The following is a 20,288-nucleotide window of genomic DNA, read 5'->3' on the forward strand; positions in this document are numbered from 1 at the left end:
GAGAGTGGAGTATTTTGTTCCACTATTAGGTAAGGGTGCAGTGACCCCAGTAAGCCAAGGAGGTGGATATGACCTTCCTAAGGCTTTTAACAGAGCCTTCATGGTAACATATAATGCAATTTTTTATGACTTGAGGGCTATAGTTGAAGCTAATTGGAAAGTTTTTAGAACAGACCAAGAGTATTTGGAAAATGTGGGTTTGAAACCTGTTATAGTATATCAAAAGGATGTGTGTTTTAAGCCATTGCTTGAGAATCCCATTAGGGGTGATCATTTTGAAAAAAATGGTCAAGTGTGGCCACTGTGCACAGTGTCCTTTGATGTTTGAAAACTCTGATTTGTTAAAAGAAGGATTTAAGGTGATTAAATTACACCAAAGATTTTACTGTGATAGTAAGAGGGTGGTATACCTAGCTCAGTGTAGATGCTGTACCACATTTATATAGATAAGATGAAGCTAAGTGATCATAAAAGGGTGTACCAGCATAATTATGATATTGCAAAAAAGGATGTCAGAGATACATTATATAAACATTTGATGCAAAATCCTGAACATAGTTTTAGATTCAGTGTCATTGATGAGGCAAACTTGGGTCAGAGGGGTGGACCGATTGAAGATTTTTTAGAATATTTAGAGCTTAAATGGCAATTAAGAACTAATGCCACTAAATATCCCAGGGTTAAATGAGGCAATTTCTTTATCTAGTGTATTAAAATTAAAAGTTGCTACATTTATTTGATATTAAAATATGGGCTTACAATTTTTTAATAAATTTGTACATTTATTAAAGTTGGGGTGTGGATACAGTATTTTAGAAAAGTGTTTTTAATTTTATGATGTATTTTGTATTGATTGCAGAAAGCACTTTTTTGATTGATTAATTGGTTTAATGGGATTGTATATAAGTCTGTGGGGGGTGTGGTTCTTTATTTTGAAGAAGTCAGTTTGTCCAACTATTGTAGAAAGCGCTCAATAAATATTTACTTAATTCAGCTCCAAATATCTTAGGGAACCTTTGCTGACTAGCCATTCCTCTTAGACCACATATTACTTAGTCTCTGCTTTGCTTAGTTTGCATCCAAAGAAACAAATGAGATGCCACTCTCCATTAAAAGTCTGCAAATTCGCATCTCTTAACCCCACCTCTGGTACATATGTATAGACTGTAAAATGCTTACTAAAGTTAGGAGATGCTAATACAGAGTCTTGTCATTATCTTCGTAAATGCAGAGTCTGCTTCTATTGTTCACTATATATCAATGGGCATCTTCCTCTTGGTTAGATCTATGAGAGGGCATGCTATCATGATAAAAAGAGATACGAACTTCCAGTAAAATCATGCTAGACCTAGAAAATGCTCTTAATTTTCTTTCCCTAGAGCATGCCATTGTCATACTGCTTGCACCTTTTATTTTGGGGGTGTAACCATTCCTCTTTCTATGACCTACCTGAGATATCTAACCTCCATCATACTTTCCTTCCTCATGGGGTCATTCACAGTTAATACTGCTTGTCTGAGTGAGTATAGTATAGTATAGTATAGTATAGTATAGTATAGTATAGTATAGTATAGTATAGTTTAGTATAGTATAGTATAATATAGTATAGTATAGTATAGCTTGTACGTTAGCTGTATGTGAGCCCCAGCGCTCAGAATATAGAGTAACATCATTGCTAATCTGCAGCATAGTTGATATATGTTTTAAAGATTCTGTCAATTAATCTTTTATTCCTTGAAAGGTTGCTGGGAAACCACATAGCCCAATGGAAGGCTATCATAAATCTGAGAGTTATTTGCCAGTAACCTTTCATTAGGTCTAATGTAGTTGAGAATCTTGCCTTCCCTGATTGTTTTATTAGTTTATCAACCCTAGGCATAGGGTAATGTCAACATTTAAAATACTCCTCAGCCCCCTAAAATCATATCAGAACCCAATGGTTTTAGCAGGTTTCAGAAATATCACTACAGGGCTATTCTACTCACTTTTGGAATTCCAGTTACACCTAGCTATAATAATAATAATACGTCTAATGCCCCTGTTCTTTAACATATAATAATAATAATAATAAGTCCAATGCCCCTGTTACAGATTTAACATATAATAAGTCCAACACCCCTGTTCTTTAACATAAAATAATAACTCCAATGCCCCTGTTACAGATTTAACATATAATAATAAGTCTAATGCCCCTGTTATTTAACATATAATAATAATAAGTCCAACGCCTCTGTTACAGATTTAACAAATAATAATCAAAAGTTCAGCACCCTGTTACAGATTTAAAATATAATAATAATTCCAGTGCCCCTGTTACATATTTAACATGTAATAATAATAAGTCCAGAGCCCCTGTTACACATTTAACATAAGTCCAGCACCCCATTACAGATTTAACATATAATAATAATAATAAGTCAAATGCCCCTGTTACAAATTTAACATATAATAATAATAAGTCCAACACCCCTGTTCTTTAACATATAATAATAAGTCCAGCGCCCCTGTTACAGATTTAACATATAATAATAACTCCAATGCCCCTGTTACAGATTTAACATATAATAATATTAAGTCCAGTGCCCCTGTTACAGATTTACCATATAATAATAATAAGTCCAACGTCCCTGTTACAGATTTAACATATAATAATAATGTCCAACATCTCTGTTACAGATTTAACATATAATAATATTAAGTCCAGTGCCCCTGTTACAGATTTACCATATAATAATAATAAGTCCAACGTCCCTGTTACAGATTTAACATATAATAATAATGTCCAACGTCTCTGTTACAGATTTAACATATAATAATAATAATAATAATAAGCCTTACTGAAAGTATTAATTGGCATATTACATATCAACGCCCTTTTGTAAGCATTATTGTGTGCATTATAGATTATATACTGATACTTCATTGTAATCAGATCCTTTAATTCACTCCATAGATTCTATTATCTTATTTCTGAAGTGGGCCTCATTATACAAACACTTATTAAATGATAGGTTAATATTGTTTGATAGTTTATAATGTGCAGTGTAGTGATTCTGAAACTCGTTGAACTAAAAAATAAGTTCCTGTTTGTGTGTAGATAAAAAAGTCCAGCATAAAGGAGCTCTATGTGTATAAATAAAAAGTGCAGCAAAAAATAAAAAAAAAGAAACAAGCTCTTGTTGCAATGAAAATATATGAGTAGTTAATAGAAATTTATTCTTTTTCTTTATTGTGTGGCTTTTCCATAATTTCAGTGTGATAGGCATAAAGCTGTAAAATACAGACCAGGATTTCGAAAGATAATAAACAATACACAGCAAGATGTGTGCTTGCAGTCTAGCTTCTTGGCACAGATGGATAGTGTCATAACTGTGGTGTAAGGGAGCAGCGATTGATTAATACCCTCAGCACCAGAGAAGAGAAGAAGGGAGAGAAAGGGTGTGTTAGACTGAGGGTATGACCCACTTGCCTCTCCTGGGCACTAGGAAAAGTTGCACACACTCAGGGGCACACAAAATATTGTGATTTTCCCAGTGGAGACCAGAGAATCAGGGAGGGACAGGTCTGCTTGGAGGAAGCACCCATTGCAGGTGTGAGTGAACATCCTTTGCAGTCAGTACATTGCATGTAACTCCTCCATTGCTTTGTCAGGTATGTGTGAGGCAGTAAAGCAAAAATAAGAAAAAGCTCAAACAACTCTTATAGTTGTCTAAATGATGGTCCCTCCAAATCGACCCTCAAACCAAACTATTACTTTTCTCTCCTACCCTTAAATCCACCCCTCTCTCCTTTTCAATTGTGTCTGACAATGGCACTATCATTACACCTGACTGTTCCACTAAACTACTAGGCATCACAATAGATAATCAACTAAACTTTGATTACCACATTGACCTAACCATCAAAGCTGTTAATAAAAAGATTGGTGCTCTTTATAGACTTAAGCCCTTTCTAACAGCATCTACAAGGGTGTCTCTAGCCCAAACTCATCTTATCTCCACACTATTGTATGCCTCCCCATCCTTTATAAACCTTTCAAAATCTAACCTTCAGAAACTTGCCATGGCCTATCATAGCATTGCCAGGTTTGCCACAGGTTCCCCATTTCACACCCATCATTGTGTTAACCTCAAAAAGCTTGACTGGCTCGAACTCCAAAATCTTATTCTCCTACATCAATTAGTTATCACCTATAAAATCCTCCACTACCCTTCTAATACACCCATACTAAATAACCTTGTTGTCCCTTACAGGAATCTTACTTCCCTTCGTTCAGCCAACAAACTACTAGTTGCCACTCTCAAAACACACAACAAAGCTGGTGATTCCTTGTTTACAAACGCCATTGGCTCATACTGGAATAAACTTCCCATAGAACTGACCTCTCTAGGCTCTTCCCAACTTTTCAAGAAACAACTGAGGAAGTATTTTAAGTCTCACGGGCTATGCCCCTGCTCAAACCCTGACTGACCTGAGCATCCAACCCTCTTCTCATTTCTCTCCATTTACCTCTATGCTTGTCCCTATCACTAATACTACCCCTCTTCTGCAACTATCTACTATCCACTTGGATACTACTTTACCTCTGCAACCTGTTATCCCCCCCAAATTTATAGGTTGCTCCCAGCTATGCAAATCTGCCTCAATCTATTGCCCTGGCACAAAACGATTATAACAATTGTGAATACTGTATATACCTATAGACTCTTATGTAATTTACTACTTTCTTTCTCTTATGACTGTACTATTCCTACTACAGCAAAGAATTTGCAAACATAAATCATCACTCTATGTTATAGCTATAGCTTTGTTAAGTTTGCTAATTATAGTTTCGTTTAAGTTTTGCTAATTATAGTTATTGTCAAATTGCTTTAGTACCATTACTATGCTACATTGCACTAATTTTCTTGTCATGCTTTTAATTTTGCATCCCGTTGTACTATTTTTATGTTACCATCTAGTATATAGTGAAGCTTTTCTCCTCGGGCCTCTGCTGAAAATGGACATGTATCCAGCCAGACTAGCCCGGTCAACAAATGTAAAATAAAATAAATAAAATAAATAAATGGAGAATTAATGGGACAACTAACTGGAAGGGCTGATCATTGCCAGACAGTGGGGGCAGAAAAATGTGTGCACATAGTGTGAAGGTGGTCCCAGTGCCAACTCATTGCTTTGAACTAAGCAGAGTACATGCCAGACTTACTAAGGCCATTCTTTGCAGGTACGTAAAGTTGTATAAATGAGGTGCAAAATACAGAAATAGAGACATGAAAAAAAATAGATGGATTCAGATACATGTTTTTGGACCATACTGCAACAGAAAGTAAAATCATAGTCAGATGTAAATCACAGCAGACAAAAATAGCACCAACAGTGCACAGAATATTGCTTTTTGATAAATGACATATGATAGTAAAGCTAAGCATGTGGAAGCATGCTAAGTTACTCGTAGCTGAACAGAACTACAAATGGAGCAGTACATCCTGATGTGGTCTTTCAGACCAGGCTCACACAATATGAGAGGAGACAAGGACAAACAAGCAATGCAGACAAGCTAAAATGACATCAACAGGACAGTCATATAAGTCATGATGAGCTCCACTGCTCCCTGTCACAGTAATCGCATGCAAAGATGACATGGCATTTCAATCACAGAAATATTCCCATCTGGGCAGAGAAAGGTGGCTATGACAGTATGGCTACATGCTCATAGCAGCTACAGGCATACTTGAAGTTGTACATCTGCTTTACACAACAGCAACATTGCTGACAGAAGGTTTAATGTTTTCAGATATCACAGGCACTGAGGTGATGTGCACGTGTGTAATACAATAGGTGTAGCTGTGGATCAGAAGTGCTACAGGACTATGTTATGGACATTCCTAGACATTGTACAGGCCTTGCCTACAAAGGATGTGATCCTATAGAACATGCAGATATCTCCTACCACACATTACATGTGCTCTGGGAAGTATGTGTTGATGTGTGCCTAATTCCATCCTGAAAGTATCCACATGAACTCTCCCAAATGATGATGATGATGTCTAGGAACGAGGATGGGGTCATTTGTTCATATTGTGTGAGGAAGATACTGTTTGGGATCCCTTGTTAGCTGTGATCTGTTCTATCATGCAAAGGCACTGTAACATAGATGTGATGCAATACATTTTATTGGATCATATCCATGATTGTATCACCTCTGTCTTCGAGTGTGTTTGTGTTTCCTGTTAGTGGACCAGCGTGGCTTTTCTTAATCCTGTTCAGTCATGATATTTTCTCCCTGCTAGCATACCATGTCCTGGATTCATTTTAGAACATTGAAAGCCCATAACATTTAAATTCAAAACACTGAGACCAAAATCTTGAAAATTCAAAACAGTGAAAATTCAAAACATTGAATCCCATAACGCTTCCCATAAAGTGCATTAGTGCTACTGAACTGATATTATTTTGTACTCTGCAGTGCATTTTTTTTTAATCTCTATTTGTAGGGTATGATAGGGTTAAGTGCAGTAAGTATGTGCTCCTTGAATATGAACTTGACGTGTCAGATAAGATTTGATTTTCCATATTATGTCGATTTTTCATTGGTTTTAGTAGTAATGTAGTTCATATCGGAATCAAACTTTAGTTTATTGTCAATGACACCTAGCAGGTTGGTGTGGTGCACTTGTGCAATGGTAGTGTTCTAAACTGGGAGGATGTCACTTAGTATGTTGTTGTGTCTTTCGGCTTTTCCCGGTTAGGGGTCGCCACAGCAGAACTCCGGTCCGCTAATGATTGGCAGTTGATTTTTACGTGCCGAGTTACCAGCCCTGACGCACAACCTTCAACGAAGGTACGCCCATTCACGCATGTCTCCACGCAGAAGACGCTCTAGCTGAGAATCAAACCGGACAGCGTCTTACTGTAAGGCGACAACGCTACCGCAGCACCACCACCGCGAGTTAGGATGTCACTTAGTATGGAGTATGGTAATTCTTATGTTTGTGCTTGGAGTGAAAATCATAACTTTGTTTTTTTGTACATTTAGTATTAGTTGGGATTCATTTAATCAGTGTTCAGGTTACACACACACACACACACACACACACACACACACACACATACACATATATACATATATATATATATATATATATATATATATATATATATATATACATACATACACACACACACACACACACACACACACACACACACACACACACATACACACACACACATATATATATATATATATATATATATATATATATATATAGAGCGAGATATATATATATATATATATATATATATATATATATATATATATATATATATATATATATATGTATATAGATTCCATACACTAGATCAAAGGTTCACAACTTTGAAATAGTGTATGGAATGCACACTGCAGCGAAAGTGCACTTAATCAAAAGTGCACTTACGCGAAGTTCAGTACAACGAACGGGCGTTGTACTGAACTTCTGTGCAGTTCTCACTGACCTTAGGGTTAGGGCACGGGTCATGGTAAGGGGATAGCCCATAGGGCTATCTCCTTACCATGACCCCGTGCCCTAACCCTAAGGTCCGTGACGTCTGCAGCACAGTGAAGGACGTAGCAATGTCCTCCACTATGGTGTGATAGTCACGAACCTTAGGGTTAGGGCATGGGTTAGGGTAAGGGGATAGCTTTACTAACTATCCCCTTACCCTAACCCGTGCCCTACCCTAAGGTCCATGAGTATCGCACCATAGTGGAGGACATAGCTTGTTTTTTGATGTCCTCCACTGTGCTGCGGTACTTTCAGTGAAGTGCACTTTTGCAGAAGTTCACTTTCTTTAAAGTGAACTTTCGCGTAAGTGAGGTTTCCTATTACAAGTTTGAAGTTGTGAACTTTCGTTCTTGTAATAGGAATATATATATATATATATATATATATATATATATATATATATATATAGATAGTCTGTATCATTAAACAAAACCCACTTACACTGGTGAAAATTGGTACGTCACTGAATCCCAAACACTAAATAGAGGAATGTGTTTTAGCAGTACGTACCAATGTGGAGTCATCTGTGTATTGAATTATGGTGCATTGGTTGACTATCTTGCATACATTTGTAAGTATTTTGAAAAGTAGAGACCCAGGTATTGATCCTTGCAGTTTAGGTTGGTGTGGGACTGAGAATGCTTCTTTCCATTTGACGAACTGACATCTGTCTTCCAGCTTTAAAACTTGGTAAGCGTGCTTGTAATTGTACTTATTTGTGCCAGCCTTCTCAGTAGTATATTTTGTAAGACCACATGAAAAAACTTTTATAGTTCTAAGATTGATGCTGTGATGGAATTCTAATTTAGCTTTGAATTTAGAGCGATTAGGAAAGTTGCTTAAACTTGCATAACCTTCCCATAATCCAATGCTGCAACACTGCATAGTTCTCCCAGGACTCTTCCTGCTCCATAAACGTAAATTCTGCAATCACTCCCTAACCCTAAGACTCTCCTACCCAAAATCTAACTCCCCAATCACTCTCTAACACTAAGGTGCCTTCCCTCTCAGTAAACCTGACACTCCCCTGCTCCTCAGTAACTCTAAATTCCCTACCTGCTCCCTGACTCTAATGCTAAATCCACCAGTTACCAGAGTAAGTGATTAACATATACCCATTCACTTACACTGCTAATCTGCAAACAGATGCACTCTTTCAAACAATTACACAATGTATATGGCAGCATTTGAACAAATGCAGGTTTATTTACTGTTCCATATATACCTTTGACAAACATAAACATGATACAAGATATAGAACACACACACACACACACACACACACACACACACATATATATATATATATATATATATATATATATATATATATATATACACATATATACACACACACATACATGGTTGTAACTCAAGAGGTGGAATACACATTTGGTAGAAAATCTTATTCTGGGTGTAAAAAAGAGAGAATGCACAAATGAGTGAATATGAATAGCCATCTGTGTAACTCACATATTGTTGAATTTAGTTTTTCTATAGTGTAGGTAAGCAGGAGTGTGTAAGAAAATTAATGTTTAAATGAAAAAAATTGTTGTTTTGAAGACGTGCAATAATGCATTATAGTAGTTGGTGTGAATATGGAAGTGTTTGTGGGTTACAATAAGGGATAGGTAAGAGGACAGAGTCAGTGTTGTGTAAGTTTTGTGTTGTCTGTATTCTGTGTCCTTTTGTCTTGTGTAGCGGTGCTGTTAGAGGAAGGGTTTTTAGTAACGTAATGTGTAGTGTTGACGGCAGGGGTGGGATTAGGGTTATGGATAGGGTTAGCGCACATAACTAAGACTGAGCAGGGATGCAGGATGTCTACTGTGATATACTATTTTTTCTGCAATGTCCAGCCTAATGGCATTTTATGTGAAGAAATGTACTTTCTGGCTATATAATATAGATGATTAAGCTTCAGAGTCTCTAATAACCTTTCTGTTACAGCCCTGGGAAAGAGTTTGTCAGTATTCACTTACATTGTTGTTTGACTATAGCAATTTACAACCAGACCACTGTTCCTGGGTCAACATTAAAAACCACTGTTCCTGGGTCAACATTAAAGAGTGGAATGTATGCCTTGTTGGCCTTACCCAGTTAAAAACAAAATTAATAAAATAACAAAATCTACAAGCTATATACTGTTCCAGCTCTGTCAGCTAGTAAAAAAGATGTTACTCATAAAACATGAAAGATTATAATATATAACTTTAACGACTACAGTTAATCATCTTGAAAGCACTGGCATAACTTACACAAGTAAATATTACTTGAGTCTCCAGTGGCCCTATTTATGACACTTTTCCTTTATTTTATTTCAAAGTTGTTACTAGAGGTTCCAAAAACTGAAACTAAAAAAAAAATCTGACTGGTTGTAGATAACAGAACATGTTCAGAAAAAATAAGCTGTGCTACATAGATTACCTCAATACTTGGACAGAACACTTACGAAGGAACCTGGTGCAAAAGATCAGAGACTAATTAAGGTCAAGATAGACCATTTAAAAAAACTATTTTGTAGTAAAATATGTACACAAAAATCATTGCCTCAAACAAAGGATGGGGCTACTATCTCTGGGTTTTATTTTATTTGATATAGCAATATCTTGGCTTATAATGCATTATCAGGACAACATGTCTGGAATTAAATGCTCACAGCGGATTGAATTTTAGAATTTTTAAACAGTAACAACTTGAAGGAAACTCACAATGGAAGCAAATTACTAAAAGAAACTGAAATTTCTGTTCTATAATGTATGGACTGGTATAACACTGTAGAACCAATGACAAAAAAGGATATGAAATGAGCTTCATTGGCATATACTATAAAGCAATGCGTATTTACAATCCAAACCACATAGTGTACTAGCTTCATAATAAAAAAGCCAAACAAAATATTGCTATATCAAATAAAACCCAGAGATGGTAACCCCCCCCCCCTTCCTTTCTCTGAGGGTGTGATAAAGGATTCCGAAACTGAAAATCTTGCTAGGTTAAAAAAAAGGTTAACTCAGTAGTTATGGGTGGAATTACAATGTGCAGAAACTGCACCATGTGCATCTGATGGTTGTAAGACTCAGACAATGGTCTGCTAGCTGTACAGAACTCATTGTCAGCCAGTTGGTTTAACATGCAAATTATAGTAGAGAATTTACTGGTCATAAACTGCAAGAGGACTCTCTGATACATCTTTCCAAGTAACTTCTGCTTATCTGAATAACCCAGATATCACTAAAGGTTGACAGTACCCTATAGGCAACAGTAAATATTTGCAGTGAAGGTCTGCATGTGTAGGCTTCTTTCTACTTCAATTTACATTATGATTTCTTTTGCACATTATTTTACCCCAGACAGAGGGCTACATGTCACTTTTTCATCAGGGTACAACTTCTGTCCATTTTGAGACTGAAGTGGAAAGAACAGTTGATCACTCTTAAAATAAATTCTATCTGAATATATATTTCCTCATTCCCAGCCACCAGGGCATGCTGTAGATACCTGGAATGCTAACAGCACGAGTTCGCCAAAACTGCAGTATAGGCAAGACATTCTAGAACTGCTGATCAGCTATTTCATAGTCTTTCAATAATAAACAAATAGCCGTTAATAACCTGTGCAAAACACTTGTATGTTCTTTGCTTAGGTTACTTCTGCGGTTGTCATGACTACTGGGACTGCAGCCACAGAAGGCCTGACATTCAGCCTGACTTGCAGAGTTCAGCACCCTTCATTCTCCAGGCATGGCAGATGTCCTTTCACAACACCAATGCCTTCCCATCCCATTTTAGATTTTTCTTGCTGTGGTTGTCATTATATGTATCATTATGCATCATTCTTAAACTGCATCTGCATTCTGCATGGTTCAGCTGGCTCTGCCTGTGCTTGAGCTGCATGGTGGTACAGGAGCTCAGAATTTATGCAAGGCCTGTCAGGGATTTAATTCTAAAACCTTCATAAGTAAGCAGTATTTTCTACAAAACTACTTTGATCAGAAGAAGCTAGAGGCCTACACCCTGTCTGCCATGGAGTCCTGAAGTCTATGGTCTACAAAATCCCCCTGAGAAAGAACAAATTATAAACACATATACACAGATGCAGAGAAAGTCTTCTGCTAGGCACTGTTAAAATCATAAGTACAAAAGAAAAGTATTAGCCCATATTTGGGATTTGAACTCAAGACCTCCAGAAAGAAGTTATTTAAGGAGAAAGCAGAAAGGGACATGACTGATGCGACTCAGTGTTTTATGTCCTATTGCAGTATGAAGATGTAGGACACAGTGAGATGCTTTTATGGTCCTATAACCATACAGGCTTCTAAGGCCACTCCAAAGCTCCTTTGGAGGCGATCATGCCAAGGGAAACAAGTAAGTACCACTGAGCAGGTCAACCATAGTCTGGCATCCAGAGTGTATATTCTGTTGTTGTTGCCCATGGCTAAAGCCCACTTTATTATCTTGGAAGGAAGGCTGTAGAAGACCATGCTGAGGACCTTGTGCACAGGTCCATACTTCCAAGAAGGACACACAAGCAGATGTGGGTTCACTCATAAGAGGACATGTCTGGCTGAGGTTACAACCCATTTTAGAGTTTGTTAAATGCAGCTCATTGGCACACCACTGCCCCACTGGGCAAAAAGCTGCTGTTAGGAAACCAGACTTAGAAAAATGGAGGAAAAGGGCAAGACTACGCAGCGTGTTAAACAGCTTTTTCACTTCTCCATGCCCCCAGGTATGACAGGCAGTACCTGCACAAGCCCAGTCCTTATTACTGAAAGCAAAGGACATGCCTGGGTGGGGCACAAGAGTCCTCCACAAGAATTAAATAGCCACATCCCCATGGATCTTCTCCCTCGCCACTCCTTTTTCCCAACCTACATGTCTAAAGATAGCAGGAAAGGTCACCCAGTTCCACTGAAACCAGAAACACATTATAAAGGATAAAGCTGTGCTACAAATCATTTCTCAGGACTACAAAGTACATTTTATAATGAAACCAGCTTGACGGGTAGCCCATTTCAAAAGACCAAGAACATTTAACCTCCCCAGACTTGAGAAGCTCCTACCAGTAAGAGTAAGAATAGTAGAAACTGTCCCTAGAAAAGAGCGAACAGTGATTTTTACTCAAGGCTACTCCTGCTGCCAAGAAAGGAATAGCCATGGAGACCCACACTATACTTTCAAAATTCACTGCATCCTCAGAGTGCCCAGTTTTATAATGCTGCATTACAAGCCCTGCACCATCTCTGTTTCCTTGGGTCCTGATGATCACTTTAGATCAATGATGCCTACCTCACATTCTCATTCAGAAGGACACAAGAATTTCCTTAGGTTCAAAGTAAATTGGATAATTATTGTAAGTAATGCTGGATTTACAACAGGCACTCTGACTTTTGTGGCCAGTCAGATACACATTGTTAAATAATAAATCACCTTACCTTGAATAATACCGTATAATAAACAGAGCAGGAAAAACTGTAATATCCACACTGTTAACTCTGATTTAGCATTCTGTTCCAAGATAATACCATGCACTTTACCTGTATTTTGTTTGTTTGCATATGTGTTCTATTTTATATATATATATATATATATATATATATATATATATATATATATATATATATATGGGTCCTCTTCAGAATTTCAAAGCTTAAAACCTTGAAATTCATATGATCAAAGACCATATGATCGAATTTTCAAAACTTCGAAATTCTGAACGGAAATCGGCATACAGGGCAGAACATGAGATTTCCCTTTTCCTTGCTGTAGTGCGATCTCGAAGTTAGTATATTTAAGTAGCGGGGGGGTGTGGGGGTGCAGGGAAACATGTTTTGTGTTTTGTTGACTGCTTTTTTTGGGGGGGTTCAGAATTTCGAGGATTCCAAGATCTTGAGGTTCTGAGTTCGATATTTTGAACCTCGGGATTTTGGTATTACAAAATTCTGAAGTGAACCCATATATATATATATATATATATATATATATATATATATATATGTGTGTGTGTGTGTGTGTGTGTGTGTGTGTGTGTGTGTGTGTGTAAATGCTTTCTATTATCTCTCTCTCTCTCTCTCTCTATATATATATATATATATAGATACACACACAAACACAATAATATATGTGTGCGTGTGTGTGTGTGCGTGTGTGCATGTGTGTGTGTGTGTGTGTGTGTGTGCGTGTGTATGTCTGTATGGATGGCTGATTTCCTGATGTATCACAAAACTTGGCTCTTTTGGTTGGAAAAGCGTAATCTCCACACAGATGAAAATATGTAAGGAAGTTACAGCACATGCTCCACGACTAATTCGTGAAACATGCAAGGAAAAGTAAAATCTTGCCTCCTGCACCTCCATGTGGGGCTGCACCCCCCCCCCCCCGCTAATTATATATACATACTCTGGAAAATGAGCATATCTGCCTGCCCCAGGAGTTGTCAACCTTGCACAGCTGCTGACCATGTGCATATGTCAACCAATGTGGGTTGATACTACACAGATTGACCATACGCAAATGTGATTTTACTACCCATGCACTGAGAAACCACTTTGGCACATGCTAAACCTAAGCAATTCTGCCTACCACACCCCCTGCTAATTATATATACTAACTCCAAGATCACACAAAATCAAGGTTAGGGTATATTCCAAAGCCCAGAGAATTTTGCAGCCTTGTACACCTATCGACCATCTGTTTAGCTGACTAAAAGCAGATGACTAAACAGATGTCGACCAAAACATCTGCAGCACACACACACACACACACACACACACACTCACACACACACACACACACACACACACACACACACACACGCGCGCACACCAAGACACGCACACATGCGCACACACACACACACACACACACACACACACACACACACACACACACACACACACACACACACACACACACACACACACACACACACACACACACACACACACACACACACACACACACACACACACACACACCTCTATGCAGGTGTGATATAGAGCCAGTGTATCACAGGAACCTCAAATCTCCTTACATATGGTCATCTGTGTGGAGATTATGCTTTTCCAACTAAAAGAGCCAAGTTTTGTGATACATCAGGAAATCAGCATGAAGGCTATCACTGAAACATCTTTAACTACCTTTTGCATCCAGCCTTGTGTTGAGCTATTTTCCTTGCTGTATGATAGTGTAATGTAGAGCCATGACTCCCCCTTTAGTGTAGTGGTCTTTTGTTAAGCTCTGGACAATTTTCTGAAATGGACTCGTTGATTTACTGCTTTCTGGCAGTCTTATGTTGAGCCATGGTATGTCATAATTATCTTAATGATGGTCTTGCAATAAGTATTATTTTACTTTATTTTAAAATTGTCATCCAGGCAGTTGGACTGGTCTAAAGACCATTTTCAGGCATATCTCCAGCCGCTAGGCAACCACAACCTAAAAAAAAAATCATACATTGCAATATATCATATTACAAGTATCAGTACAGGAGGATCATACCAGTGAACATATATTAGAACAACACAACATAAAATAGAGATAATATAATGAATAAAGAGGACCAGTGGAGTGAATGCTCAACGGAACGACAAGCTCAAAGATAAATAGTTAAAAACAAACACCGCTGAGCAAAACAATGGAGGATTGCAGTCTCATTTAAATCACAAGTAGCTCCTAAATCCAATAGCCAATGATGTAAATAATCCAAGTGCAGGCGAGGTATGTAAAAAGCAGGTTTATTAATAAAAAGAGGTGAGCGCTTTCACATGAGCTTCTTCAGACCTATACAACTAAACTGTCTGTAAACATCAGTTTAAAAAGCCAAAATGGCGCCAAAATCCTGTCCATTATTTAAAGGTACATGGCTCATTAAAAATATCATGTAAAAAAGTCATATATAAAATTCCTATACACCATCATAAAACAGTACGGCATTTCAAAACAAAGCCATTCATATTCATATCCATTATTGGAATAAATAAATCAAAAGTATGTGTGACAAATGGGGGGGGGGGGGGGAAAATTTTAGTAACATAACTATCAAAACATTGACAGAGCATCTATGCATATAAAGGTTCAAAAAGACCCTACTGGCCACAAAGTAAAAAACTCTTCATAGCCTCTTAACATCTTATGGACAATAACCTTCTTGATTTCAGCAGAGGTCGCAGGGGAACCCTTCCATTGAGACCTGGGGTGATATCTGCCCTAAACTTAATAATCCAATAGATTTCCCTGGTCTCTGTATAATTGTTAATGTCCCCTCTCCTGTATGTCCTTGAGATCTGTTCCAAGATCCTGAACTTAAAACAATGCTCTTGACCTTTGTCATTAGTGTGTTTGGATAGTGCATTATGTGTAGTACCTCTCCTTGTGTGGTATACATGCTCACGAATCCTATCCCTCAGTGTCCTATTGGTCTTGCCTACATAGTAGGCTGGACAGACTGTGCAGCAGGCTTGGTAAACTACATCTCTGGACATACAATTGCCCCTCGTCCTGATGTAGTAAATACCCGAACCATATGGATATCGGAAGACAGGGTCGGTTTCTATATATGGACAAAATTGCATTTGTCGCATGTGGTCATGTAGGGACCCAACAAAGCAGGTGGATCATTATGGACCCTTGGGTAGCAGAGCAAACTCTTTAAGTTCTTTTTATTCCGGTAGACGAATCTAGGTCGAGTACCTGTAAGGCTCTTAATAGTTGGGTCAACTGATAAAACGTGCCAATGCTTAGAGAAAATATCTTTAAGTGTACCTACATCCCTGGTGTAAAAATGGGAAATGCAATTCCATTGTCCATATTTGAACCGCCTCTTGGCTATCCAAGCCATCACTGGCCTCTCCCGCGTATATTTCAACAGCACCATCTGAGAAATATGGTTTCGCTCTGTCTATCCTCAGATCTGCAATGCCCGCCATCCCTCTGGAGATATCTAAGTGGTCATAGCCACGTTCCCTCAATTTGCTGCTAAGGTCTCCTAATTCACTTGCCAGATGACTGTCTAGGGTGTATATCTAGACATCCGCATTGATTGTCCCTTCACTATGTTCTTGTATACATAGCCAGGATGCATGCTCGAACGATGCAGCAGTGTATTCCTATAGCAGGTCTTGCGATAAACACCCGTGTTGACTATCCCACAGGGTAATTTATCAACAAAGACATCTAAAAGGAATAGTGGTCTTGACCAATCCATAGTAAACTTCAGAAAGGTGACAGACATGTTGATCTGTGTAAAAAAGGACTCTAATTGTATTGTAGAGCCACTCCACACAAGGAAGAGATCATCCACAAAACGCCTATAGAATGGTACTGACTCCTGAAACAAACTATTCTGAAACAAGAAGCTATGTTCCCACTCTGCCATCACCAAGTTGGCGTAGCTATTGGCACAGGAAGTGCCCATAGCTACGCCATCCTTCTGCAGAAAAATCTTGTCATGGAAACAAAAAGATTGGATTCTAAAATAATAGCCAACAACATAAGAATCAAATCAACATCATACTTCAGAGGGAGGTCGGTTCTCCTCAGATATGCACCTACCATTGCTCTACCTTCCTCATTGGGTATAACCGTAAATAAGGACTGAACGTCCATGGTGACCCATATGAGGTCTTCAATTCCAGAACAAGTGTTGATATATTGGTAGAAATCCAACAAAAACTGTCTGGTATCCTTAAGAATGAACCTATTGGCATCAACCAATGGTCTGAGTTGTGCCTCAACAAAAGTGACAGGGGTTCAGTTGACCACCCTCTCCCTGCAACTATGGGTCTAAGAGGTGGATGTAGTGAATCCTTATGGATCTTTGGGAGACCCTGAATGGTAGGTAATAGGGGATGAACCACATTGAAAAATTCATATAGAGAAGTATCAATAACACCATTATCAAAAGACCAAATAATATGGAGCGTATGCTCTCAATGATGCTGTCCACCCTATCATTGGTAATAGGAACATAAAACTTGTCATCAGCCAACATTAGTAGCATATCATTATTATACCTGTCCATGTCAAAACTACAATCCCACCTCCATTGTCAAGTGGTCGGATAATAATCTCCCTGTTGTTACGTAGGGAGTCCAAGGCCCTCGTTGTATAAGGCTGAGGTTATATTTCCTTCTCCTGTTGCCAGATTCTGACCCATTCAACCTATATATCTCATCTTCTACCAGTTTGCTATATGCCGCAACCAGAGGGTGTATCGGAGGGAGGAATGTACTAGGTGTCCTAAACACAGTGGTATTAGCCTTCATCTCTGTGCTGTTGAAGAAAACCTTCAGGGACAAATTCCTGACAAAAAGCTTAAAGTCTCTTAAAGTCTCTTCGTATCTACTATCTGAGGTTGGAATAAAAGTGAGACCCTTAGAGAGGACTTGTGACTCATGTTCAGTCAAAACATGACTGGACAAATTGAACACGAGTCCTAATGCTTCCCTCCCACATTTTCTTGATTGTCCGGTTGGATGGACGATCCGGCGAAAGTTTCCTCTTGTACCTCCCCTTGGCATTCTGGAACGACTTCTCCTCGTTCGTAGGCACCCTGATGGGAAAAGGGTGTCTGCCATCCCTCTGGAGGGGAGAATGGTGAAAAGTGGAATCCAAGGGGGAAATGGGATCCCGTCCATCAGGATCTCTACTCGATGCATAGGAGGAAACTTTCCTCCTAACGACTGGTTCAAGAGGCGGAACAGTTGGTTCAGCCCTGCTGACTAAAGATTCAGCCCTTCTTACTGAATCAGCATTGGCATCCAAGTCGGTGGTAGCTGTCGGCTCCAGCACAGAGTCCGTTCCGATGGGTACAGCGTTGGCAACGGTACCTGCACGACCAGCTTGGTCTGTGGGGATGGCTGGGCCAATGTTGCTGTTGGAGCCAGTGTGATCGTTGTCCAGGCATGAGCCAGGAAGTTCAACCGTGCCTACATCGATTGCATCTCTATTGGGAGCACGGTCCGTGTTCCCTGAGTCACTGGTATTCCCTGTGGTGATGGAGGAAGAGGTACAAGTTCCGGGAGCCTGACGGAATGCACTGTTTGTATTGTTGGTATTGTTGTAATCATTGTGCCTGGGCCAAGTGAAGATGTTGCCCAGACGGAAATCCGTTGAGTCCCGCTGCAACTTGGCCCTTTTCAGTTTAAACTGATGTTTACAGACAGTTTAGTTGTATAGGTCTGAAGAAGCTCATGCGAAAGCGCTCACCTCTTTTTATTAATAAACCTGCTTTTTACATACCTCGCCTGCACTTGGATTATTTACATCATTGGCTATTGGATTTAGGAGCTACTTGTGATTTAAATGAGACTGCAATCCTCCATTGTTTTGCTCAGCGGTGTTTGTTTTTAACTATTTATCTTTGAGCTTGTTGTTCCGTTGAGCATTCACTCCACTGGTCCTCTTTATTCATTATAGATTCTTAGAGCTTATCTGAACCAGTGGAGGCATGATTGGAGGAGATTCGACCTCTATTGAGCTGCCGATACTCCATCTAGCACCAAGGAAGTACCGCTGACATCATGCCCGCCTTTGGACCGTTTTGCAGACTGCTTATGCACTGGAATGAATCCATTGGCGTCATTCGTAGAAGAGGATGTTGGCTCAGCCCCCACTAGTACCTTGGATTATGATCGTGAAGGGCTAAATCGAGCAGTGGAACGGTTGGAGCAGGATTTGTTCAAACTAAAGCGCATGCAGACCCAGAGACAGCATTTCGAGGTTTGCTTACAGCGCCGGCTGGTGCCCAGAGGACTAAGGGTATTGAAGATGCCGACAACTGGCACCCTCTACCCGGAGCTATTGTATGATTGGCAACAGCTTAATATTGAGGTAAGCCTCAAATATTTGAAACTTATGAATGCTTTTTTTCTCCCGTTAGAGGAGAAACTTAAAGAAGATGTCAGGAAGGCGAAGAATGAGATACTCAATGTGTTTCCGGTCTCTGTCATAGACCATACCTTATCTGTTTTGTTGGACAATGTTACGGTTTATGAGCGGCGCCTTCTGAATCAGAAAAGGGCCAAGTTGCAGCGGGACTCAACGGATTTCCCTGGGCAACATCTCCACTTGGCCCAGGCACAATGATTACAACAATACCAACAATACAAACAGTGCATTCCATCAGGCCCCGGAACTTGTACCTCTTCCTCCATCACCACAGGGAATACCAGTGACTCAGGGAACACGGACCGTGCTCCCAATAGAGATGCAATCGATGTAGGCACGGTTGAACTTCCTGGCTCATGCCTGGACAACGATCACACTGGCTCCAACAGCAACATTGGCCCAGCCATCCCCACAGACCAAGCTGGTCGTGCAGGTACCGTGCCAACGCTGTACCCATCGGAACGGACTCTGTGCTGGAGCCGACAGCTACCACCGACTTGGATGCCAATGCTGATTCAGTAAGAAGGGCTGAATCTTTAGTCAGCAGGGCTGAACCAACTGTCCCGCCTCTTGAACCAGTCGTTAGGAGGAAAGTTTCCTCCTATGCATCGAGTAGAGATCCTGATGGTCGGGATCCCATTTCCCTTGGATTCCACTTTTCACCATTCTCCTCCAGAGGGATGGCAGACACCCTTTTCCCATCAGGGTGCCTACGAACGAGGAGAAGTCGCTCCAGAATGCCAAGGGAGGTACAAGAGGAAACTTCCGGATCGTCCATCCAACCGGACAATCAAGAAAATGTGGGAGGGGAAGCATTGGGACTCGTGTTCAATTTGTCCAGTCATGTTTTGAC

At 39.5% G+C, this 20,288-nt stretch overlaps 1 pseudogene; it reads right to left on the reverse strand.

Annotated features, from left to right (window-relative positions):
• LOC122816229 overlaps positions 1–19,130 on the reverse strand; it is a 115,728-nt pseudogene extending 96,598 nt beyond the window's left edge.
• Positions 19,131–20,288: the final 1,158 nt, after the last annotated feature.

This window comes from Protopterus annectens, chromosome 12.part0, assembly GCF_019279795.1.
Source record: "Protopterus annectens isolate FY-2018-M chromosome 12.part0, PAN1.0, whole genome shotgun sequence".
In the NCBI taxonomy this organism is placed as follows: Eukaryota; Metazoa; Chordata; order Ceratodontiformes; family Protopteridae; genus Protopterus; species Protopterus annectens.